The sequence below is a fragment of the Mus musculus genome, chromosome 10 (assembly GCF_000001635.26).
Source record: "Mus musculus strain C57BL/6J chromosome 10, GRCm38.p6 C57BL/6J".
Taxonomy (NCBI): Eukaryota; Metazoa; Chordata; class Mammalia; order Rodentia; family Muridae; genus Mus; species Mus musculus.
In genome coordinates, this window is record NC_000076.6 from 130,531,000 (window position 1) to 130,557,894 (window position 26,895).

General features: G+C 39.3%; 1 non-coding gene and 1 pseudogene across 1 annotated transcript; both read right to left on the reverse strand.

Moving 5' to 3' along the window:
* Positions 4,230–5,025, reverse strand: Gm35405 (predicted gene, 35405; annotated as a pseudogene).
* Gm23793 lies at positions 26,349–26,465 on the reverse strand. The gene has a single exon (XR_003949135.1). It is a non-coding gene; the product is annotated as a U5 spliceosomal RNA (small nuclear RNA).
* Between the last annotated feature and the right edge of the window lie 430 nt (positions 26,466–26,895).

A 26,895-nucleotide genomic window follows, 5' to 3' on the forward strand; every position in this document is an offset into this window, starting at 1 on the left:
TACCTTATCCAGCAGGGATTTGTCTAGTTTTTATTATTTTTTAAAAATATACCCACATTTGGGTGCTGGAGAAATGACCAAAAAGTTAAGAATAGTTGCTGATCTTTCAGAGGGCCTGTGTTCTGTTCTCAGCACCTATGTTAAGAAGCTCAATGGTTTGTCCTTGTGATGATCGACAATGACTACATCCTATGTCCAGTATGAGAAGACAATATTGCTTTTCCTCTCCTAAAGTTTACTCATCAAGAAGAAGCATCTAATGTCAAATCACTACAAAGATTCACAATGTAGAACATGATCACAACTAAATTATTTTGGACATTTAACTCTGGAAACTCCTTCAATAACATCAGTTTACAGTGCTAACAGAGGTCACTTGAGAAATTACTTAGAAACCAAAAAAGGAAATCCACTTGAGAAAGGGTTAAAAATCCATATAAGGACCTCACATTGGAACTGTTGAAAGTAACTGTACACAGACTTTAAACATCAATTAAGAAAGGAGTAATTGTTCAAATTCTGAAGCTTATGGTAGGATTAATGAAAAAGATCATCTCTCCTAGTCAATCATACTAGACTTGATTTGATATCATTTTCCAGTCAATGGAAGCTTGTAGTTTGAACTTGTTTTCTAGTTGGCATGACCAAACCTTCAGTAGGTCAAAACCAAAAGTCATGGACTCTAGAATGCTTGTAAGAGGCTCAACATTGACAGTAGGAGTTATAAAAATACCTATAGACAATAATCACATGAAAAGTTAATATAAAACTGGAAACAAAAGAAGAAAAATTAATACTATTGAATGAATACAGTGCTGCATGTGTTTTATGATATAGTACAGCTAAATAAGTAAATATATTTATTAATATTGTTGAGTTAAGCATTACAAAATAAAATAATTTTAAAATATTTATTTACTTGTGTGGGTGGATGTACCTACTTTTAAACATGTGAGTACCACAGTGTACATGTAGAGACAAGAGGACAACATTCAGAAGTTAGTTCTCTCCTTCCACCATATCTATTCTGGGGCTAAAACTCAGATCATCAACCCACTGAGACATCTCACTGGCCCTAAATAAATTCTTTAAATCTATAGTTATATCCCTCAAAGTTTCTATACTCAAGTTGACTAAAATAAAAGATATTTAGTTTGTTTTCTGTAATTATAACCACATGCCACAGCCTGGGTAATTTTTTTTTTAAAGAAAATAGAATTTTTGGTCTCATGACTCTGGAGACTGGGAATTTCAAGAACACAGCAATGGTATCTGTTAAGGCCCTCTTGCTACATCATAACATGGTGAGGGCATCACCTAGTGAGACAGAGCAAATGTGATGAGGTTTCTCCATTTGTCCTTATAAAGCTACATGTGCCATCATAGGGATTCTATTCATGATCATATCTAAACTCAAGTTACAGGGCAGATATTGAAAAGACTGAGCAAGGGCTGGAGAGACAGCTTGCAAGTTAAGAGCACTGACTGTTCTTCCAGAGGTCCTGAGTTCAATTCCCAGCAACACATAGTGGCTCACAAACATCTGTAATGTGATCTGATGCCTTCTTCTAATATGTCTGAAGACAGTGACTGTACTAGCATATATAAAGTAAATAAAATCTTTTAAAAAAGAAAACACTGAGCAAAACTCTCACACATACTGTGTGATTCTTAGCACACAGCAATAGATGTTTTATTGCTTTGAACAGAAAAAAATATCTTGCTCCATCAGACCACAAATAGACAAGCAGAAGTGGATCCCATGTTTCTTCCTGTGTCCTCCCTTGAAAAGTACTATTGTGCCTGTGTGTAATGGGTACTTGCTGTGCACAGAAGGGGATAGATTGGTCAGGTTTATGTTAGATGCTGTTTAATGTACTTCTTGTAGATGGCCTCCCAACAGATATCTTCAGAAAGAAGTTAAAAAGCAGAGATCAATGACGGTTATTATCTCTGGGCTCTGCCTTCTTTTTTCTCTGGATAGCTCTTGTCATAGAACAGGCTAATTAAGAGATAAGATGGGGGACTGGCGAGATGGCTCAGTGGGTAAGAGCACTGACTGCTTTTCCAAAGGTCCTGAATTCAAATCCCAGCAACCACATGGTGGCTCATAACCACCCGCAATCCCGTAATGAGATTTGACACTGTCTTCTGGTGCATCTGAAGACAGCTACAGTGTACTTAAGTATAATAATAAATAAATCTTTAAGAGAAAGAGAGAGAGAAGATGGGAGGGCTCTTGGTGATCACTGACTCTGGGCCACCTTCTCTAACTATATATGGGCCAGACTCATCTGTATTAATGAATCTTCCCCTAGATTCTGATTATCACCTTGACAATTTCCATAAGGTGTAGTTAACAGTCAGCATACAGTTAGTTCTCTGTATACATGGGACTTTTGTTCCAGGTCCCTCATCAATATCACATCTAGGGATGGCCAGGTCTCCTATGTAAAATTGTGTAGTAATAGCACAGAACCCAGACACATCCTCCTTATACCGTAAATTGACTTAGATGTTTTACAATATTCAATACAATGTTGATTCTAAGAAAACACATTGAATTCTTAGGAAGTCAAGACCAGGGGCTGGAGAGATGACTCAGAGGTTAAGAGCACTGACTGCTTTTCTAGAGGTCCTGAGTTCAATTCCCAGCAACCACATGGTAGCTCACAACCATCCATAATGAGATCTGGTGAACTCTTCTGGCTTGCAGACACACATGCAGGCAGAATGGTGTTTAGATAATAAATAAATAAATCTTTAAAAACGGAAATCATGAACAAAAGATAGATCTCTGAATATTTGATACAGAAATAACACCTTTTAAATAGTCTCTTCTTCCTTCTTCTCCTCTCCACTTCCATTTTTCCTCATCTATATATTTCTACATCTCCCTTTCCACTTCTTTTTAATTCCCATGAGGACAGTGATATATTGAGATAGAATCACACATGTTGCCCAGGGTAGTCTTGAATTAAAAATTCTCCTACTTTTGCCTCTTGAAGGCTGAGATTATAGGTGTTTATATCATGCCCAGGTTTTTCAAGCTGAATCCATGGATGTGGAACCATGAATTACAAATTAACTGTCTAATCTTTGGGAAATTGCTAAGCTGATGATAATATTGAGGAGTAGACTCAAAGAGTACAGCCATGCCTCCACTTCTATTAGCTCCAGGAATCCCATTACTATAGGGATATGGAGAAAGCCTAGGCATTCGTTCTAAGGAAGTCTGTTCCACTTGAGACAATAAGAGGCACCAAAATGACCAAGAGGGACTAGAACTTAAAGCACTGTAAAGGCCTTCTCAAGCCAGACAAGGACTCCAGGAGATGCTCTAACAGATTCAATGATCCTTGACCAGAGAGGACTGTTAGGAGGTGTGAAAGAGAGTTCCAAGGTGCTTCCCTCTAGTGTTTGTTTAAACACAGACACATATTGGATAGAGTAGAGATGAATATCTTTAAGATTCACATGGCAGTCTTTCTAGACTATGCTCCATATCCACTTCCTTGCCATTCAACAGAGCATTAGAACATGGGATCTGCTGCTGATGCATTGAAGCAATTCCAGGAAGATCACTGTTATGTGACTATTAGTTTTTGAAATGTTTAATTCCGAGCTTATTCAAAGTTTGGAAGGTTCATAGCAAGAACACACAATGACCAGAGTTTCTTTGGCTATGTTAATGATGGGCAGGGAAAGAAAAGTCCTGCGGGTTTTCCTTAAAGCTTTCCCTCATGTGTTCTTCTACATCATTCAAAACATGAACTGATTGGTCTCTGAGTTCAATTCCAGCAACCACATGGTGGCTGTCAACCATCTGAAATGTGATCTTGGCACCCTCTTCTGGTGTGCAGGCAGAACACTGAACATAATAAATGAATCTTAAAAAAAAAAAAAAAAAAAGGAATAAAAATGCAAAACCCTTGCCAAAAATGGGAGAAGAATTCTCATCTCCCCTCCCAAAGAAGGTAGGTGAAACTTATTTGAGATGGCAAAAGGCTCTATAGCTATTTGAAGAAGATGGTATGTTACCTAGATGCTTTAATTAATACCTAAAGTACAGACCATAATATTCCCTTTTGTGTGGGAGAATAGTCATGCAAAATACATGCAATTGGGCAAATTTGCACATCCTATCCTCCAGCTAGAGTACTGATCACATTGGGAATAGAGTACTGAAAATGTGCTAAGAAGACTCACTCACCTGGAAACAATTTTTTTTAAAGACCATGAAAAAAATTTTTTTGCATATTTCAAATTTTATTAAACTTATATACCTGAAATATATGTTTACATAGAGGACAAAAAGACATAGTATTTCAAGTAACTTATGGGACAGTCATTATCTGTTAAAAATATTCTTTCTTCCACACACACAATTTTTCCTCAAACTCCTGATGTAAATTTAATTCATTGTTAACTGTTGATGAAGATGGGAGACACACTTGTTCACAGCTCAGTTAAACAACACAAACAAAAAGCTGTTCCCCCAGACACAAAGATGCCGTGTCTCTCCCAGCAGGACTGTGCTCCAGGTTCACACCACGTCATTTTTTCTTCTTTCCTTTCCCTTTTTTACTTAAGACTTGGGTCAGCACCTCCTGATTTCTGTGTCTTCGTTTTTAGCTTTGGTATCATTTCTGCTACGTATAGTATCACTGACTTACATGATGGGAACTATACAAGACAGAGGCTGGCATCTTCCTGTTTGAGCTGTACCCGGACTCTGCCTCTGTACTGAACATCAGGATTCCATTCTCTGGAGCACAATTTGTTTTTCTCCAGAAAGGCATTCAGTCCAACTGCTGAGCATACATCTTGAACCTCAGTAGTCGAAGGGTTTTCTACAGCCTTACTTATGGGGATCCGTCTCCCCTCTGCTATGGTCTTACTATTTAAATAAGCAGGGTAGACTCAGATAAACCTGTCCTGGTAGGCGGGGACTGCACAAGCCACGGGAGTCCCGACAGCCTCTCCAACCTGGCGGGCCTAGCGGGAAGTTGACTTTTGGACCACAGAGAGGGCCCGCCCTTCCGGCGGAAGTCCTACCTCCAAAGCACAAAAAGTTTTTTGTTTTGTTTTTGTTTTTGTTTTTATTTAATTTTTATTTTGAATCTTTTATTTTTAAAATGTATTTATATAATATATAAGTTTTCCTAATAAAATAGGTATCACACATGAACATTTGTTTAAAGGAAATTTACTGTACACAGTATAGCACCTTTCTCAGAATTAGTCTTTCATCTTCGTATCATTATATGAAAGTGGTTCATTAAAAGCCACCAGGGGGAACCCTCAGCGCAGTCTTCCAATTGTGTCCTAATTAACATGTCCTGAACACAAGGTGACACTAGAAAATAGACTTCTCTAGGAATCCTGCACTCTACTAGACAAGTTCAACAGGAAAAAAATATAAACTTTAACAAAGAAGAAATGAAACAGTGGGAACGAGTCACTCAGTACTGTGGAAGAGAAGTAGAATTAGATTTCTTGGTGGAAACAAGAGACTGTGATTCTCACACCTACTACCTACCAACAGTCTCTTCTACTACATTCACAATCTGTGAACTACCTTATACCTATGTGTAGAGTGACACCATGGCATGTCACTGATACACCGGATGCTGGTCTATGTCTTCTGTGTGAAAATCTGCTTTAGTCATGAGGAAGAGATTTCTTTAAAATAGCGTCCTCAGGAAGAACAAAAATGACCAGGCCCCACAACACTCCTACCATCAATAATAGGCCTGTTCTCCACTGGCAGCCACCACTGCCTTTCCTCCTTCCAGCCTGTGCTTGTGTGATATCAGGAGAATCAAATGCATAAGTCTTTTCTTAGAAGATGAGATTTAAAGAATGTGGCTGAAGTGATTAGAGAAAAGGCTAGGCTAGGCAAGCATCTACCACAAGTCCAGCATGGCAGTATGGAGTATTTTATTACTCTAGAATCTTGATTACATGTCAATAGGGACAAAGGAAGAGACCTGTGGACATTTGAGCAAACTATTTACTTAAGAAAGTATTTCTAGTCTTGAAGTCATACCTGCCCATTCAGTCTGCACATTCTCCGGACTGCACCTCCCTCCACCCCCCTACCTAGACAGTGGCTAACAATCATACACATATTTTCTTCCTACCTGTGACAGACTGCATGAAAATGGCCCCCATTGGCCCATAAGGAGTGGCAATATTAGGAGGTGTGGCCTTTTTCGAGTAAGTTTGTCACTGTGGGGTTGGCTTTGAGATTTCAGATGCTCAAGCTAGGCCTAGTTGCTCCCTTCCTCTTCTTTATGCTTGCTAACACAGATGTAAGTCTCAGCTACATTTCCAGCACCATGTCTGCCTGCATACCACCATGCTTCCCACCATGATGATAATGGACTAAATCTATGAACTATAAGCCAGCCCTAACTAAATATTTTCCTTTATAAGAGTTGCTATAGCCAGGCGTGGTGGCGCACGCCTTTAATCCCAGCACTCGGGAGGTAGAGGCAGGTGGATCTCTTGAGTTCGAGGCCAGCCTGGTCTACAAAGTGAGTTCCAGGACAGCCAGGGCTATACAGAGAAACCCTGTCTCAAAAAACCAAAAAAAAAAAAAAAAAAGAGTTGCTATGTCTGTGGCATCCCTTCACAACAGTAGAAACCCCAGCTAACACACTACCCATTTGATTTGGGGGACCTTCTTAGTTAGGGATCCAAACTGAGGATGTGGGAAAGTTCTGAAGGCAGGTGGTCATCTTAATTGTTCCTTTATTTTATTTTATGAGGCAGAGTATCACTATGTAGCTCAGGCTGGCCTCAAGCTTGTAATCCTCCTGCCTCAGCCTCTTGATTGCAGTTATTGTAAGTATGCAGCATTGCACCTGGATAGACTCACAGACTTCACTCTGGAAACTTCAGGGTTTCTAAACAAATAGGAAATGGGTTGAGGTAGGTTAAATAGATGAGTCCTTGTGTGTATGTATTTCCAATATTTAATTAGCTAAGTGTCTCAACTCAAAGATGCTTAGTGTTAAGAAAGTGTGAGGTGAGAAATAATCAGTGCAGGCACACTGACAGCCATACGAACTGACAGCTTGATAGAGTGAGTAATAGTTAGCTGACAGCCAGTCCCACCATTAGCCATCCCTCACATTGGAACTGTTTTGTGCAGGAGCCAAAAACCCCAGAATTCCTGGTAACTTCCAAGATGTCCTTGTGCTCATAGCCTCATTAAGTAATTAATATTTATGACGACTTCAAGCCACCAAGAGGAATAATTTTACTCTGTTTACTCCAATTCCTAAGGCAGGCACTTACAGAATACATTAAAAATTACTAACACTTATTGAACTCTATGTGCCAGGACTTGTATTCTATGCTTTATAGGGATTATCTCATTGTAGAAATATTCCCATATAAAACAGCTTTAACTAAAAATATTTTGGTACTTAAGCTTTAGTTGGCTGAAAAGTTTACATATGTGGAAAACACATTTACTAAGGAGGCTTTGATTAAATAATGGCTCTACGTTCTCCGTTTGGACTGTGTGTGTGCATAAACATATTACGTCTGGTAAGTGTGTTCACAGTATTTTTGTACTGTGCTCTGTTCTTCAGTAGTACTAGTAATCCTTTATCCATGGGAAATGCATAATGAAACTCCCAGTCTTAGGCATGCTGTTTTTCTGTGCATGAATGTTGATGATGACCTTTAACTTATAAATTCAACACAAAAACATTGTTGTTTAACAAACAGTTAAACAACAATGTTTAACTGTGTGCTACAGTCAAAGTAACACAAACTGGCTGTTTCTGGGCTCCAGTCCCCCCTCAAAGTACCAAGTACCAAAGTAACAAACCGGTAATGAAGTTCTGTTACTTTAATCTTTCCCTGGTGACAAAAAAACCAGGTTCTTGAATCAACCTCTGTGCTTAGAAAGAGAACCTCACCTTCCGGAATGGAACGTTTGAAGTTAAGGTCTCACTCTAGTCACTTATTTCACTGTCACAGAGAGCAGTAAAACTTGATGTAATACAGACAGATCATGCGCATGCACAACATGGTCCCAGTGTGCAGTTTGAAACAAAATTGTGTGATTGTTGTGACTGCTGCTTGGTGTTTATCAGACAGAGAGTTTTATTTGTTTGTCTGTCCTCCTGCCTTTTAAAAATGCTTTACACCAATGGTGAACTGTTGTTGCAGAACAGATTTGGTCTTTCTGACAGTTTCTGTCTCTACTGTTGGTTAATTTAGTTATATTTCCCTGTGTAATAGGTGTATATGGTTTTATTCAATTATTTATTCAATTATTGTCCCCACATCTTTATTATCAACTGCTTCTCCTCTTTCTTAGAAGCAGCTGGATTCCTATAATCATGTGTCTCTAGCTGTTTGACACACTGAATAGAACTGTTTCCTACTGTCTGTGATATTAAAACAATCTAAGATATACTATTAAATTTAATGTATGGCCTTTCTTCTTGAGAGGTGATTCATGAGAATAAAAATCCTGTAAACATGCTAAATTTTTAAAAATAGTTAAGCTTAATTTATGTAAATGTGGCAAAAATCCTCCAGGATGCTTTTAGGAAATCATTTTCTTTCATTTATATGTATAATTGAGATAGTCATAAGTTAAGGGTAATTTCCTCTAGTTTTATAAGCAATGTATCTCATGTGTGAGGGGAGATGCATCTGTGGGTCCTTGTCTGCTGTGCTGCATAGAGCACCTAGCCAACAAGACCCCAGACTTGCACATGCTCTGCACTGCCCCAATCCCTGCCAACTGACCTTCTCAAGCTTAAGTGAAAAACGTAGTGTATAACAAATATAACAAATGTGCTTTTAAGATAAATGAGGAGACTTCTTATATAATCACATTATAGTAAAGTAATGATAAAGACCTCTATAGGATTTACAGTTGAGTGAAAGGAGCTAATATGCTTTCTATGTAAATAACATCATAAGCTGAATATAATGACCTGAAACTTGGATCTTAAGACATGTACCTAAGTCTAGTACACCAAGGCCTCTGAGGCCTCTGGGTACCTAAATTTCATATTACAAACTGAAAATATCCTTCACCATTCCCTAAATCTTGCTGACCATTGTCCTTTCTGCTGCTGTTTCCATCCTAATAATTGTGACCCTGACAGGGAAGGACTCCAACCCTCTTTCAAAGCACTGACCTGCCACTAAGTTCTGTCTTTAACGTGTGTCTCTTTCTGGAGAAAACAGATTCATTTAATGACATTAGTACTCATAGAATAGCATTTTACTTATTTTACTGTACTGTGGGAAACCAGTAAAGGTCACTATCTCATGTGGATGTCAAATCATGTTATAATGGTAGCCTACACGTATGCAGGACGCTGTTGTGGGGTATAACCTGAAATACAATTTAGACCTTGTTGCAGCGGTCAATTGGTATCCCTTAAAAAAGATAGTCTTGTTTGTTTCTCTTTCCTCCTTAACCTTTTAAGTGATTTGCTCCTACCTTGAGCTTTTTCTTAGGTTGTTTTCTTTCCATTTCTGTATCCATAGTCATCTAACTTACAGCTGACTATGGGGTCGTTTTCAGTGGCTTTTTCCCTCAATCATTTCCCCAAAGACTACTGGTGTGTGTTTCTTCTTTTAGAAGAAGCAGAGTCATTTTTATAATTTATGATTTTTAATGTCATTATACCATATAACTATAAACTGCCCAATATAATATATATACATATATATATATAAAATGTGATGTAAAATTAAGAAATTTTTTTCTATTTGATGGTGTTTAATGGATTTAGGTTCTCAATAACTTAGGCTTGCCTACTAGCTAGTTACTGACAAACAGAAAAAAGGGACTTAAATGTACTGTTAGGGCTCAAAATTTTTAGTTAGGATAAGGTAATTTCTTTTACATGAGACATCCTTGGTGATATTAAAAGTTACATAATTCTCTTTTTTGTAAAATTTAACAAATATATCATGGTTGTAATCAGTACTGTAACCACTACTAAGTTAAGGATATTGGTCCCCATTCTTCTACTCTAGACAAAAGTAAGATCTTTTCATTTCTTATCTACAGCTAATGATGGTGTGGGTAGCAGAGTATATATGAAGATATTTAATTGATAAATATTAAGTATTTGCTCCTTTTTCTTCATCCATACTCTGTAATATGTAAGGACAGAGTCATTTTGCAAACAAGCATTCCAAACATGAAACATTCCACCTTCTCATCTTCAGAAAATATCTAAAGAAGAAAATGAAAGAAAAAATATGACATAAGTTCCTATATTCAGAGCAACCTGCTGCCAAGACAGCGAAGGAAGTAGAGCATGAACACAGTGGATCACAGAACATGCTCTCTTAAGCAAATCATTAAAGATTTCAAAGTGAAAACTTGTATAGTTCTTTATTTTTTTATTTTTTTATTTATTTATTTATTTATTTTGGTTTTTCGAGACAGGGTTTCTCTGTATAGCCCTGGCTACTTGTATAGTTCTTAGAAAACATGAAAATAATGTTGTCCCAAGGAGAAACGACTACCTCATATCTTTAAGGGAAAAGAAAGATTAAAGGTAATTCCAATTTTAAAAAAAACAGTGTATTTTGTTTGAGAGCAAAGATGTGCTAGCCCATGTTTGCAGTGCTGTAGAGTGTCCAGACAAGGGGATCTTATCTGGACAGCTTTGTACATACATGTCCTGGACCTCCTACACAACCTCAGTCCCAACTGCATCCTTCTCAACTGATCGTTTAAGATGTAAGTAAAAATAAATTACACTAGGAATATAACAAACCAGAAATTAATAAGCCTATTAAGTTCTATAAACTATTGTTTCCCAAAGTCTCTCTTTAATTGTTTATATCCTGGGCACCCTTCCGCTTGTGGGACTGATGGATAACTCCCCTGGAAGTTATGTAATATAATAGGCTATGCAAGCTACCTACCTTGATTCCAGGAGGAAGAAGGCTGCTGAGTGAGGGAAGCTCAGGTTGAAGTCAGGACTGGGTGAGCACAGGGTCACTGCCCACATAGGGGAGGAGCAAGCTGCGGAGCAAGCGGCGGTGCAGCGGAGCTGCGGCAGGTGGAGTGGTGGGGCCTCCCTGGGGCTGCGCGGGGGACAGATGGGTAGGGAGGACAGACACAAATACTACAGAAATGAAAATCCCTGTAGATCTGGAAAAGGTCTGGCCCTGGACTTGAAGCTTGGGCTGAGAACCTCTACACTGTGTACCTTCAGCACACTCTAAATCTAAGGGAGGTGCTCGAGTCACTCCAGACTTACTGGCCAATCAGAGCCTTTAGGCGGACCTGCCAGTCAGAAGAGAAGGCGGGTTTTCCGGGTGCTGTGGTGCTGGTTTCGCTTAGTAGCTGAGCAGGTTTGAATGGTACTTGTGTGCTGTGCTCTCTGTCATGCCGCTGGATGCTGTGGAGGGTGCTCAGGCAAGCCCCGAAGTTGTGACATGGTGAGCACATGATCACTGCCAACAATGGGGAGAACCATGGGTCTGAGGAGCGCGAGCTGGTGTGGTGGGTCTTTCCCGGGACTGAGTGGGAATCGGCGGCCACGTGTGAGGTCCTAGCCACTCGCTGAACCCAGTTGTAGCCTCAGAATAACTTCACTGTGGGGGCTACATCTGTGCAGAGCATTTGGCTTGTGTGTAGAAAGATCCTTGGCATGATCCCAAACTCAGAGAGTCCTAGTTTCTACAATCCATTTGGAGTTAATTTTGTGGTGGTTATAAAAGGCATCTCATGTGCTGGGTAGCAATCCAATATCAAGCTGTGATGTGAAAGAGTAGAATTGATGATGTAAAGGATTTAATAAAGCTTAGGAGATAGTAAGGCACAGCAAGTAGAATTTAGGTGAGGGCTGACTGCCTGTAAAACACCCCACAGATAAGTAATGTGCTAGCCAGGGCAATTAGAGATTAGGAAGCTAGGATACACATGTTTGTTCACCAGGATTGTCCAGAAATATGGTGCCAAACCATAACAAAGGAAACAAACTTGATTTACAACCAGCCACTAGGTCCATCTCCATATCAAAGAGCAGGCCTTTAACAAGCTGCTCTATGGAGCATTACAGGATTACAATCAACAGTAAGGCCTAGTGTGCTATAAAGGTTCAATTTTCTTCTTGAGAAAAGCATAGTTCTGCCACATGGGTGAGATGATACCTAGTGACAACCATTTGAGAAGGTAAAAAACAAAACAAAACACTGTTGTATTGAGTGCTGGTCTGATCGAGTTACACTTTCCCTGAAGTCCCTGTTTATGGAGAATGACATAGCTCCTTCCGAAACCCAGGAGCATGCTTGGCAGAGCCAGTCACAGCCTGGGGCCTAGTCCTTGGGAGCTTTCCCTGAGGCCCTGGGTATAGAGATAAAACTGCTCCTTTTGTAAAACCGGGAATATGCTTGGGAGAGCTGGTGATGGTCTGGGGCCAGGGGCTTTGGGAGGGGTTGCATCAGGTTCTGAGAACACAACTCTTTCCACTGTATGGGGCTGTGGTTATCAGTTCCAAGGCCACTAGAGGCTTGGTCTGAAATGTTTTTAAGATATACCGAGTTCTTTTGCAGCATTGTTTGATTAGACTTCTCCTGACTGTGTCCCATTGCATGATGCTGCTGCTAACTTCATAGTTTCTTCGTCTTTCTGCTGACTTCATAGATGTCTCCCATCTCCTTCCTTTTCCCTCTTGACAACCGTGTACAAGATGGTATTCTTAAGAAGCTTACTTAGCATAAGAAATAGCTTGTTTAAGACCTCCTCACCCCAGCTTTTATACTTTGTACCTTTTCCTTTTCTGATGTTTTCATCATCTGGGACCTTCCACTTAGGACACTGTCACTAACCTGCTGTGTTAGGGCACTGGTGTACTTGGGATTTGATCCTCGAATATGTTTGCTGTGTAAATTCCCATCTGTCTAAGTGGCTAAACTTGCAGTCTCCAGTCTACATTTAAACTGTTCAAAACTTAACCTGGAACCTGAACCTGAACCTAAAAGAGATTTAAGGGTGGCAGCATACGTGGAATGCAAAATTCATCATAGTCTGGCGCCTCTTTTAGCATTAACCATGTAGCTAGTCTTTGATACTTTATGGTTTCTTCTTTTAACACACACTTAATCCCCCTCCCCCGCAACTCCAACCCCCTTACCCCTCATTTCACCCCCTAACACCGGATAGGAGAGAAACAAGGATGGAGGAGAAAGAGATTCTTGAATCTAGTTTCTTTATTTGTACTGGATCCCCCACCCCCACCCCCCAACATGAGTCAGTTTCTGATGGGCGAACAAGGATTAAAGATAGAAAAGGCAGAAAGAAGATGTAAAGCCAAGAGTAAGATTGGGGAGGACTGATGGTTAGTATTGCTGCAGCAGAGCAGCCAGCAGCAACCAGCAGCCTTGAGTTTATTTCTTATAGTCTTTTTATACCCCACAGTACTGTAGAAAGCAAAGCCACAAGCTAACAGAAACAAGTTTCCTGAAACATACACAGAATATCTGTTATCCCAAGGCACCTCTCTTGAGCCTCAGGTGTACCTCCTCTTGTCGTTCCATGCCTCCTCAGGCTGGGAAATCTGCCAACAGACCCACCTTGACTGCCTAGTTCTAAGACATAAACAAAGTAGTCAGGAAGAAAAAAGGTGTAAACTAAGTTCCCTTGTTTACTGTACTCAGGGTCTTATCAAGATGATCAAGATATTTTAAGATATGAGGAACACATTCCTCAGCTTTTTTTTGGGGGGGGGGGGGTGTTTGGGTTTTTTTTTTTTTTTTTTTTTTTTGAGCTTACTTCCTTGTCCTTGCCCATTGTCAAACATTCTTGCCATTTTCCTAGAAGCGATACAAGAACTCTCCATACCTGGGAGAGTAGAAGATTCTAATAAAATACAAATTTACCATACTAGGGCTCTGTCTGCCCTTAGGGTCGTATGGAAGGGCAGAACTGGGAAGACTTGTTCTGTCTGAGTCATTTAATCTCTAATCCTCCAGAAGGAGAGCTCCTAATGTCCTCTGGTCAGCTAGCAGTCAGGAGGAGCACCAGTAGGAGGTAGCTTGCAGGTTTTTTTTTTTTTTCCATATTCTCCTCTGATGCAGTTCATCAGAGAGATGTGAGGGAGACCTCGCATCATGATTGTGGCAGCCACTAGGAAGAACAGGTTAGCTAAGCAATCAGAGTCCAATCTGATTGGACTGGGATGGACTGTGAACCAGACTGTGGTACTTTTGGTACATGTGGTGACCTGAGCAAAGGGCCTTGGCCTCTGAGCCTGCCTGAGAGTGTGGATTCCCTGGGGAAAAGGAGGCTCTGCAGCTCTGGCCATAGTAAGCTGTGTTGCTTATAATACCACTGTTCAGTGTGCACACACAAGCATTGCTTTTGGTGTGCAGAAAACAGATTTCAAAACTGAAAATCTGGTTTCTAGAAGTTCTGAACATTGCACTGCAAATTCAGTTTTGTGTGATAAATTTTACAAATCATTTTGAAACTGGTAGAGATGAGGTTCTGGGGATCATCCTTCATCAGTATTTGATTAAAATCCTTTTACCTTTCCACTACCACCAGTCACAATGAGTGGATTGATTCAGGGAAGTTCAGTTCCAGGGTCCAAAAGGAGTTTCTGAGATGTAGAGGTTTCTTAAGTGTGCATGGTGGTGTGCAGGTGGGTAGGGCAGATTCTACATCGTGTGTTATAATCCACAAGGCAGGAAGCAGACATTAAATTATTCTTCAACCTTGGTTTTTATGTGGGCTCAGTGGGGCTGGGTTTGTGTGAGATCGCAAGGGGGCATTAGGTGCTGCAGAGCCATAACCCACCTTTCTGATCACCTCCATACAGAGAGAGCTCTAGAGCCTCTGTTTGAAAGTGAGGTCAGTAGTGGCTGGAAGGGTCAGAAATCTAACAGTTAGGAGTCATTTTGAGTTATTTTTGTGGCAGTTGTGAAGTCTGTGTTTATTCCATTTGTATACACATGCAACCAGGTAATACTGGTCATGTTCACATTTTTCCTGGCTTGAGTTTCCTTAAGTCTTTTGATTGAAACTTGACTATAATTTGGTATTTATATTCTTGGCTTTTTTCTCTACATCTCATTATTTTTTCACAAATGTTGTAAAGCTTTTGATTGTTGTAGCTCTGTGATAAGTACGGATGGAATTTACATTGTGCCAAAATGCGTACCATTTCTTTATAATCCTAATGACAATTCTGAGGATTTTTTTCACATGGCAGATAGCTTTGGAATCAGCTTTCCTGTTAGGAGTTTCTTTAGATTGTTTTGAATTTATGCTGCAAATTAAACATATCCAACAACCTCTTTAAGAAAAAAAATCACTATAATGGTGTTGTTTATTGTTGTAAGTGTGTGAAACTGAAACTGGTATAAAATAGTGTACAAAGCCATAGAAAGAGGACTTTAGCATAGACTTTAGTGACACAGAATATATTGTTAGGGTCACATAAATGGTATCTCACTTAGCATAACTTAATTGAGAAAACAAAAAGAGTGAAAATAAAACATTGTCCAGTACTGAACAATGAATATGTGTGTGACACAGGATTGTGTATTAGCAATAAACTCTGATAGCAGTAGGTTGGGATTTTCCATAGATATCAACTAAAACTAGTTAAGACCATGTTGTGTTATAGTTGATATAAAATAGCACATATTTAATCTATGTATTCTGATACATTTGGACATAATACCTACACCCAAGCAACCTCATGCTACCAAATTCTTACAAAAATTACAGAATTGCCATGGATCCCAGCAATAGTCTCAGTATAGTTTCCATGCACTTGAAATTAGTTTTAAAAAGTATCAGAATTCTCATGTTCATTGCAGTTGTATTCAAGGTAGCCTAAATATGAGAATTACCTCAGTGCTCATTTGTTGAGAACAAGTTGGGTCCCTCAAGATGACATTGTGCTAATGAAGACATTTGCAATGGTTAAAGGATTAAATACTTGTAAAGACTCTCACAGTCAGTGCTGCATTGGTCATGAAACAACATGTAATTACAGCTTAAACACTGTCGACCCATTTCTTTTTCCATATACTTTTAATCTTTACTGCACTCCTATTGCCAGATGGATATGAGAACTTGAACCATCTTGTCTACCTCACAGGTAGCAAGGGGGACCAAGACAGCTCAGTCAGTCAATAGGATCTCAAGGGAAGGAGCAAGGATTGAAAAGAAGACAATTAGACAACACTATGACATGACTCCGGCCAGTGCTGAGGCTGAAGCAGGTTTATTTTTCTCAAGCCTGCTTTTATATTTTTTGCATTTAAGTACATGCAAACAATAAGGCCAGTTCTAGGTGAAGGAACAAACAAAGCAATAAACAAAGTCTGGTGATCACTGTTTTTAGGGGCTTATCCGGATGCTCCAAGGTAAAAGGAATGCCACAAATTCCTTGGTTGAGTTTACCTCCTTTGTACTAGCTCAAATGTAAATACTCTTTTCTGAGCTTACTTCCTAGTCCTAGCCCAAAATCAAATTCCTGCTGGAGCCTACTTCCACTTCCTAGCTTAATGTCAGATTCCTGCCAAATTCCTACAGAAGGGCAAAAAGCACAGAATCTAGCTGAAGCAATCTCCTTCAAAGGGTTTTTCTAGTGTTTATTTAGAACATTATGTGGAGAAGAGAAATGAAATATCAAGTAGCAAGAGTTGTTATAGATGGGAAGCAAATGTGTTATTATAGTATACTGTAAAAATGCAGAAAGTGGCCTTATTTGGATGGCATGAGAGCTTTCTGCCAATGAGTCATACTGCATGAAAAAGTAGAAAATGAGTTTAAGAAACAGACTGTTTTGTTTGAATTTAAATTCTAATGATAAATTACAGTTGAACAAAGATGTAATAGTCTTAAATAACTGACTCATCTCTTTGTTTTCTCTGCATTAAGTAACATCTTAGATGGTAACACTTTTATTTTTGCTTTGGGAATGTGTTTAAACATTTGACATTTTTATACATCAGTTTATTTATTCATAATACATAATATAAATATAATCACAATTTTGTACAACATCACATTTTATTTTTATTGAATAGTTATTCAAACATTAGTTTTTCTTAAAAACACTCAAGAGTATTCATTTGTAATGAAATGAGAAGCATTGTAATTTCATATTCCAAACTAGTGAAAACTAACACAAAAAAATGGCTGCTTTTGTTTCCTACATGATATATATTTCACATTGCTGAGAACAAAACTTCTGATTTCAGAGATACAGACTGGGCCCAACCCAATTTACTGGGGGTGGGGGGTTGGGAGAGGAGGGGTTGGGAGGGGAAGGTGTTTCTAATTGTGTCGTGGCTTAGCCCTTAGTACACACATTTGCTCCCAAGTGATGAAGATAAAGTTTCAGAAAGAAGCACTCATGTTTGAAAGCAATGTCTAATTGAGTGGCAACAAAATGATGAATCTGGGAAATATCTGATAGAATATGATATGCCCAACTCTCAAGAGAAGAGAGAGGGAAGAGGGGCAACATAAGAGGAAGCATCTCAGAGGGTGAGAAGAGGAGGCAGTTTTACCTGGAGTGTTTTATAGAGACAGGCTAAAGAGAGAACATGCTAGACACAGGTAAAGAAAGAATGAGCCAGAGAATGAGAATGTGCCAGAAGATAAGAACAGATTGCTAGAGTTCATTTGAGGCCAAGCACAGCAATTCAGTCATAAGTGAAAGAAGCAGTTGGAATCAGTTAGCATGAAGAGGAGTTTAAGTCAGAACAGCTGAGTTGACCAGCCAGCCAAAATTCAGAAAGAAAAAGAAAGGGTGATTTTATTCAGCAGTTGTCTCAGATGCCCAAAACATTCTAGACCTAGATAAGACTGTACAGAGCTAGAGGCTTCCAGGACTGGGTTTAGATTATCAGAAGGAGGAAGTAAGCCTCCAAGATGATTTTTTAAAATTACTTTATATTTTTTACACTCCATATTTTCACTCCCCCAAGATGATATTTTTACGCTCCTGTGTGATGGTCACCATCTACAAAAAACAGAATAAGAACTGTGTCTATCACAAATTATACTGCTTTTCTTTGTTCATTATTGCTTCCCATTTTTGCATTTTCATTTAAGCAATATTGAATTAATTTTTTATTTATTTTATGTATATGAGTATACTGTAGCTGTACAGATAGTTGTGATCATGTGGTTGCTGGGAATTGAACTCAGAACCTCTGCTCACTCTGGGCTGAAGATTTATTTATTATTATATATAAGTACACTGTAGCTGTCTTTAGACACACACCAGAAAAGGGCATCAGAGCTCATTATGGATGGTTGTGAACAACCATGTGGTTGCTGAGATTTGAAAGAGCAGTCAGTGCTCTTAACCACTGAGCCATCTCACCAGCCCTTGAATTAATTTTTAAATTGAAGATAGATTCTTTCTCATACAATATATCCTGACCACTGTTTTTCCTCCCTACACTCTTCCCAGCTATCACCCCCCCACACACACTTCACCTATTCTCCTCTCCCCAAGATCCAACACCCCCTCGCCCCATTTCCTCTTCAAAAAGGAGCAGACCTCCAAGAGAGGACAGTCTAACAGGACAAAACAAGATAGAAAAAGAAAAGGTGAAAGCCTTCATATTGGACAAGGCAACCTGATAGGAGAAAAAGTCTCAAGATCAAGCAAAAGAGTCAGAGTTACACCTGCTCCCACTGTTAGGAGTCCCACAAAAACACCAAGCTAACAACCATAACGTATTAGCAGGGGACCTGGCACAAACCCATGCTGTCTCTATGCTTGCCATTTAAGTCTCTGTAAGGTTCCTACAAATCCAGTCAGTGTTAGTCATGGGTTCCCTCTCATGTCAAGGATCTCAAGTTAAACTGAACATTGGTTGGCCACTCAACCAAGTTTGTTACCATCATGTCCCAGCACATCTTGCAGGAAGGACCAATTGTAGGGGTGTGTATGTGTGTGTGCGTGTGCGTGTGTGTATAAGGGGGGGGGGGCAGGTTTCTCTTTCTGTAGCCTGTAGAGTACTTTCTCTTCTCAAAGAGACTAGAACATAGGGGTGAAAGCTCCAAGCCTGCACCAGTTTGGTTTCTACATTCAGTGAACTGTGTGGAATTTATCCTCATTGATGGGGCCCTGCTGTCAGTTATCTGAGAGCAGTTTTGTCCTAGCATCAGCATGGATTGTTTGAGGATCTCAAAGGAACCACATTGACCAACAGCTCAACCAAATGTAACCCATTTCCAACATTGAAGTCCTGGCTGTCTAGAAAGGATGGTCAGTTCAGACTATGTATTCTCCATTACTTGGAGTCTTCATTAGGGTCACCCTATAGCATCCAGGAAGTTGCTGTTGTACTGGGTTTTTACATTAACCCCAAATGACCCCTAATTCCAGCTGTTTCTCCCTGCATTGTGCTTTACCCCTGCATCCCCCCAACTGATCCCTCCCACTCCTGTTCCCATCAAACTCCAATCTACTCACAGAAACTACTCTATTTCCCCTTTAGAAAGAGATCTGTGCTTCCCCCCTATAGCCCACCTCTTTACCTAGCCTCTCTGGGTTTGTGGGGTACAGCTTGATTATTATTTACCTAATAGATAATATCCACTTAAAAGTGAATGCATGCCATTCTGGGTGTGGGTTACCTCACTTACGGTGGTTTTTTGTTGTGTCCGGCCAGCAGACCACAATCTGGGTTCTAGCCTGGAAAGGCATTTTGGAAACCTGGAAGAGAAGAGGGGCTAGGTGGCGAGAGAAAGGAATGTAGCCAAGACAGTTACTCTGATCAAGGCTCAAATTTTATTGTTGTGACACTAGTTATGAAGGAAGGGGGAGGGGACCCGATTCCCGCTGAATAATCTCGGGTCCAGTAGAAAGGTGCACGTGTGTGGCTCCGCAGGTTCCAGCAGTGGGCGTGGCAGAACGAATGAGCAGGAAGCTCCACCCCTGAGCAAGCAGGTTTCAGGCTGGGGGAGGGGAGACTACATTTCCTCCCTTTTATTAACAAAATTTAAAAAAAGAAAAAGCTGGCCTGGGGGGGGGGAAATTATCTATGCTCAATAGTTCTGCCTGGAATCTAGGGCTAAAGAAAAAACTTGCTTTCCTGGGATTCCTTAACTTTTCTTATGGTAAACTGTATCTGGCTAAGACTGTCCTTTCTTATCTTAGTAAACAACTAACTGAAAAGCCTGGAGCTGTAGGCTCTGACTTTATAATGCTAATTAGTACTTGGTAGGTAACTTTCTACTTGAATTTTAAGTAGGGCGTTGGAACTCTGGCTAAGTTTGGCTGAACAAATGTGAAATACACTATAATAAGAATAACACTAAGTTGATATTCCTCCGCATTTTTGGATGATAGGTGGGAAACAGGGAGAAGGCGTTCGACCGGCTCTGTAGTACAAGGCCAATTGGCTTTTTTATTTTGGGGAGGGAGGCAGTGAAGACAGTATGGTCTCCAATCTCTCTCCCCCCTATTAATTAAGTTAAATAAGGCAATGCTTAACTGAGGTGATCAAATGATTTTCTCATCCGTAGATGAGTGGGCCTTTAACCTTGGCTTGGGTGGACATTGACCCGATTTTTCTCGTGGGTACTGATAAGACCCACACCTGTGGCTCTCGGTATCTTTTGGGGAGGGGGAGGCAGAGCCGAAAAATATTTTTGATTTTTAGCCAAAATTTGATACCAACCTCTTTTAAACCGGGTTTATCTCACAGGAAACTCAGAAATGGTCAAGCTGGACCTTCTCCTGCAGTGCTCTCTGCACCAAGCAATGCCCATACTGAATTTGTACGATCACAAACCAGTATGCACAGTTCTGAGTGCTGTGCAGCTCCTAAAGGAGAATTATCAACCTCAGACTTAGCAAGACCTAGGCAAGAATTATGTCATTAGTAACACCACGACTTGTGGCTAAAATAGGAGCTGGAAGTCGTTCCTCCTCATCCCTGTTTTTTCCACAGCCTAAGGACACCTTGCAGTAACAGCAAGGGTGAAAAGCCAGAGGTCAGCTAAGGGACTAAGCCTGTCTATCAAAATAAAAACCAATCTTTATTAATATAGAAATATCTACTTTTCTAGCCCTCTAGGAAAACCTAAATTTTTAACTCAGACTGAAAGCCACATGCTGGAAATGTCCTTGGAAAGGAGATAACAGCAGCCACCTGTGTGCTCTAGGGGGGCGGGGATGCACATCCGCTGGTCCGCCTCGAGAATGTTGATTTACCTGCTTGAAAGACAAAATCTCGGACAGTGAGAAAGTAGGAAAGCAGAACTTCTTTTGGGGAAGTCTAGGTACTTTATTTAAATGTAAATTGTAAAGCTGAGGCTAGTCTCCGGCCTCCTGTCCGGAGCTGGCTCAGAGAGTAGCTTTTTTCAGAGCCTGAGTCCTCAAGCCGACTTTTAAGCAAAAGAGGAATTTTAGTCCTCAAGGTGATACTTTAGAAGATTTAGAATCTGTGTTCATCTGACGAATTAATTTATCTGGCAGCCACCACGCTCTATCTTCATCTCGTGAAAAAACACAAACTGAGCCCCTACCCCAATTTAGAACTGGATCTGGACCCTTCCATTTGTTAGTCAGGGGGTCCTTCTATTTTACCAATGTATTAAGTGACCAATTGCTCTTTAATAGCTTTTTCCACTAGCTGTAAGGCCAGCAATCCTTCTGAGGTTAGGGATCTAGGGGGAGTGGGGGATGTGCTCTGAATTAACTTTGCTAGGTAATTTAGAATATAGGAATCTCTAACATTGGACTGAATATTAGACCAGTCTGAGATTGAGTTAAAATGACTGGTCACACTGAAGAAGAGAAAAATCATTATGACTTTATTAAATGACTAATTTTACTAAGTCTGAATATACAGTCTCTGATGTACTATTGTCATAAAGTTAAAAGGCTAGAAGCTAGTCTAAACTGGAAAAATGACAAGTAAGGATGGATCTAAAACATAAATTTAATTTAGTTTTTTAGTCAATTCAATCAGGACATGAGTCAACTTACCTACCAGCTCGTCACACGAATTTACTAATATGCTTCTGCAGCGTTCTGTGGAGAAAACCTGTTTTTCCCTTTTCTAATAAGGTAGCTGTTTTAGGATCAATCTATAAGCCAATAAGTAGATCCCTTTAAGATACTACAAAGCATTTATTAAACTCTTTGACATTAAAATATTAAATTTTGAAAATAAAGGTAAGACTTCAATAGTGTGCATGGGAATGCACTAAATAGTATGCACGGGGATACAATTTCTCTCTTTTTTGTCTTTTAAGAAGTTAAAGTTTTAAAATTTCACAATACCTAAACTTTTGAATTAATAACTAGTTGACAAAACATTTTATATACTTGGCTGTAAAGGGGCAGTGACTAATTGCACTTTTAATCAATTTTCTTAAGGAGCAGTTGTAACTAGAAGGCTTGCAAAGTTATTAAGAGTCACATGTGCATAATTTATTTATTAACTAGAAATATGCATAAGCAATTGTAAATTTGAGAATTAATAGTATCTGAGGGATGAACAATTTAAGCAATTGCGAGCTCAGAGATATGGCATTGACTATTAATATACAAATTAAGGTTTGATTGTTCAGCATTTTAAAACACCATCTACAGCACACAACTAGATCATCTGTGCTGGAACAGGGGAAACTGTGTCTTAAGACTCCGCCCCACAGAAGCTAGTTGGGCCCACGTGGGCCAACGATTGGCTGGGAGGATGAGAAAAATGACTTTACAATAATGTTTTCTTTTTGGCTAAAGAATTGTTTTGGGCACAACCAATTTTTAATTACCAATTAACAACAATTATAAAAGCTTTATTTTTTGTAGAAACTTTTGTAGTAAACTAAACCCCTAAGTAATAAAAGGATATTGTCTCTGAATCTTTTGGGTGAGAGCAAGGATTTAAGGTAAACTTTAAGAAGCATTAGTTAATAAAATACTTTTTACTTAGGAAACAATATACACTGAAAGATTAAAACTCTTGGCTTCTTGTATAGAAGCAGAAACAATAAAAATTTTTCTTACATAATGTAAAGTTACATTAGCCATACCTAGAGGCAGAATTTTCTAGTGGTTACAGTTCACTAGAAGCAAAACTCTTTGAATTTAAGCATTATTTTAAACATCTGAATAGATCTGTAACACTGTTAAAAAGAAATTCTCTTGAACACAGGGAAAAAACTTTCTCAGGCACTGTTTGCAAAACAAAAGAAAGGCCACAAGCCGCTCTGGGGCTGCCCAGAGCCATGTATTGACTCAAATGTGAAATACTTTTTAATCTGAGCATCCTGGCCCTCCAGTAATAAGGACCGATTTTAGAGGAACAATATAACTGTCTACGCCTCTAAATTTTGATACTCTTTCTTAAGATGACTTACAGTTAAAACGTTCTTCACAACTTTAGTGTTGTGAAAAAATTGCCCGTACCGCAGTTTCCTGCCAGGCAGCAACTATAACCAAACTGTTTGTCTAATCTATTCACAAAGACAAACATAACTAGATAACTTTGTCACAGTTTTGTATGAAGTGAGCAGTATGAGCGCTCTCATAAGATTATTACTCTTGTAATTGTCTTAATTACAGTATACAGGTGAATTAAAGATCTTAAATTTGAAATCAAACTGCAAGCTGCAGTCAATGGAACAATAGTAGTTTTAACCATAATTTTTAAGTTTTTTGTGCAAGGTTAGGATAATACCTATAACCTTGGGAAAGCAAAACCCAAGTTTAAAACAATTTATTATCTTTAGAATCAATATTAGAAGCATTACTATCATATTACGAAGTTTGGATGTCAATTAATACCTATGAATACCTATTAAAGCAAGCTTTAATAAAAAGACATTGCTTTAAATCTTATCTTAAATTTTACTATTTAGGATACGAACCACATTAATTATTACCTAAACTAGAAATATCTTTAGAGACCCAGCCTCTTGGCCTGCTTTATGCCATGTGTCGGAAGGACTCTAAACTTGAGTTATCAAATTTAACACTAACCATCTGTAGCAATGTAACAATTATTAATCTTAACCAACAACTTATGAGCTGATTGTGAAAACACTCAGAGCACATTACCAATAAAAAAGAACCAAATGAAGCAGTTACATTTAGACCAATCAGAGAATAATAATTTTTGTAGCTACAATCATAGAATAAAAAACACTTTACCATTGTCCAACACATTAATCATGAACCATTTATTAGCTTTTTTACTCCGAAACTTAGAGGCTGTGCACTCGCCCTTATTTCCTAAAACGAACAGTTTTTCCAGCAGGGGCCCTCCCGCCATGTGTCTGATTCCTGGCTGAAACACGTGGCAGCTCTCAGCTTTGCAGATAAAGTTTTTTATACCATCTTTATTATCCAACACAAAACATAGAACATTCATTCATACAGACTGGACACGAACATACATGAATTGAACATGAGAACAGATTGGTGCACCGGACATTAGACAAGACACAAAAGGGAACAGAGTACTCCTGCTATAAGGCCCAGAGAGAAATTTCTCTCTGCTTTTTGGGACATTTTCCTCCCTTATGATGCATTTTTTTATTAACTGGGGCAATCCGCCTATTCCTTTTAATAAACCCTTTCTTTTCTCACGCCTCAAGTAGCTTCAGAGAGCTACGGCCTACCGCCTATTACCCAGCTCCTCACTGCTGAACCTAAGTGAACCAGCGCTCGGGTTTAACGCTGTCTCAGCTTAGCCCATACCTTCTCCGGTATGAATTTCCTTTATCCTTTATTTTATGGAGCTCCGAACCAGCAGCGTCTCTTCCAAAAATCCTTTGCCGTTTCTCAGTCCCGCGTTGGTTCGCCAATTGTTGTGTCCGGCCAGCAGACCACAACCTGGGTTCTAGCCTGGAAAGGCATTTTGGAAACCTGGAAGAGAAGAGGGGCTAGGTGGCGAGAGAAAGGAATGTAGCCAAGACAGTTACTCTGATCAAGGCTCAAATTTTATTGTTGCGACACTAGTTATGAAGGAAGGGGGAGGGGACCCGATTCCCGCCGAATAATCTCGGGTCCAGTAGAAAGGTGCACGTGTGTGGCTCCGCAGGTTCCAGCAGTGGGCGTGGCAGAACGAATGAGCAGGAAGCTCCACCCCTGAGCAAGCAGGTTTCAAGCTGGGGGAGGGGAGACTACAGTTTTTGTTTTTTGTTTTTGTTTTTTTTTTTTTATTTTAGTTGCATTCATTTGCCTATGAATTCACAATGCCATTTGTTTAAACAGCTGAGTGATACTCCATTGTATAAATGTACCACTTTTTTTTGTTGTTGTTGTTTATCCATTCTTCACTTGAGGTACCTCTAGGTTGTTTCCAGATTCTAGCTAGTATGAGTAAATATCCTATGAACATAGTTAAGCAAATGTCCTTGTAGTAAGGTGGAACACCTTTTAGATAGACTCCCAAGAGCATTATAGCAGCTGTGTTTTGAGATAGATGGATTTTCAGTGTTCTGAGGAACCACGATTCTGAGGAAATACTGATTTCCATAGTGGCTTTAATAGTTTGTACCCCACAAGCAGTGAGGGGTTGTTCCCCTTTCTCCACATCCTTGCCAGTATGAGTTGTCACTTGTATAATTGATTTAGCCATTTTGACTAGTGCAAGATAGATTCTCAAAGTGGTTTTGATTTGCATTTCCGTGAAGGCTAAGATGATGAAGTATTTCTCAGCTTTTTGAGATTCCTCTGTTGAGAATTCTCTGTTTAGGTCTATACCCCATTTTTAAATTGAATTTCTTGCTTTGGAAAGCCTAGTTTCTTTAGGTCTTATAATATTTTGTACATTAGGCCTCTATAAGATGTGGATTTGGTTTTTAAAAAAATCTTAGCCAGGCATGGTGGCACAGGCCTTTAATCCCAGCAATCGGGAGGCAGAGGCAGGCGGATTTCTGAGTCTGGTCTAGAAAGTGAGTTCCAGGACAGCCAGGACTATACAGAGAAACCCTGTCTCAAAAAAAAAAAGAAAAAAGAAATGTCCAATTGACTGGGTTTTTGCCACTTCCAATCTACTTTCTGTTGCCAAGAGGAGCAACAGAGTACACAGGATGAGTATTGGCCTATAATTTCTTAATTTTCTTTTCTTTCTCTCTTTCTCTCTCTCTCTCTCTCTTTTTTTTTTGGACAGGGTTTCTCTGTATAGCCCTGGCTGTCTTGGAACTCACTTTGTAGACCAGGCTGGCCTTGAACTCAGAAATCCGCCTGCCTCTGCCTCTCAAGTGCTGGGATTAAAGGCGTGCGCCACCACTGCCCAGCTCCTTTAAGAGAGTTTTTTATAGAATAGTTTTTGCATGATAGGTATCCAGCTTCTCACCCACAGCGAAGGACTTCTGTCTTTTCATTACCATTACTAGTCTTGTAACCACAAGACCTCAAAAAAATTGAGTTAAGACTCAGAGTTGTTCCTCTCCATGGAAATCTTTCGTAAAAGGTGAAAAATTTATACGTTCTGAAGAGAAACCAGAGTCTTAATTTTTTTATTATAGTCTGTACTCCATGTTTAAAAACTTATATGTTTGTCTGTCTTTCAGTCTCCTTTTATTTGTGATGCCATCTATGTTGTGTGATTTTATTCATTATAATCTAATTATATTGTTGTTTCTCTGGAATATGATAGACCTTCACCTATTTTTGTCTTCTGGAAATTTACTATGAGTTTCTTGAATTTTAATAGTTTGGGAAACAGTTTTATTTTCCTCTTCTTGATCCTGAAGGCTTGCCTCTCCTCATTTCTTGGCAACTCTGTCTTCATGTTGTCAGCAATTTTGGGGGTTTTGCTACTTAAGTGATTGATATGGTTAACACATTTGATTTGGGTTTTTAAAACTTTATGATATACTATTGTCTCTGTGTTCTAATTACCTTCAGTGGTCAACATTTTAGAGCCTACAGTCATCTG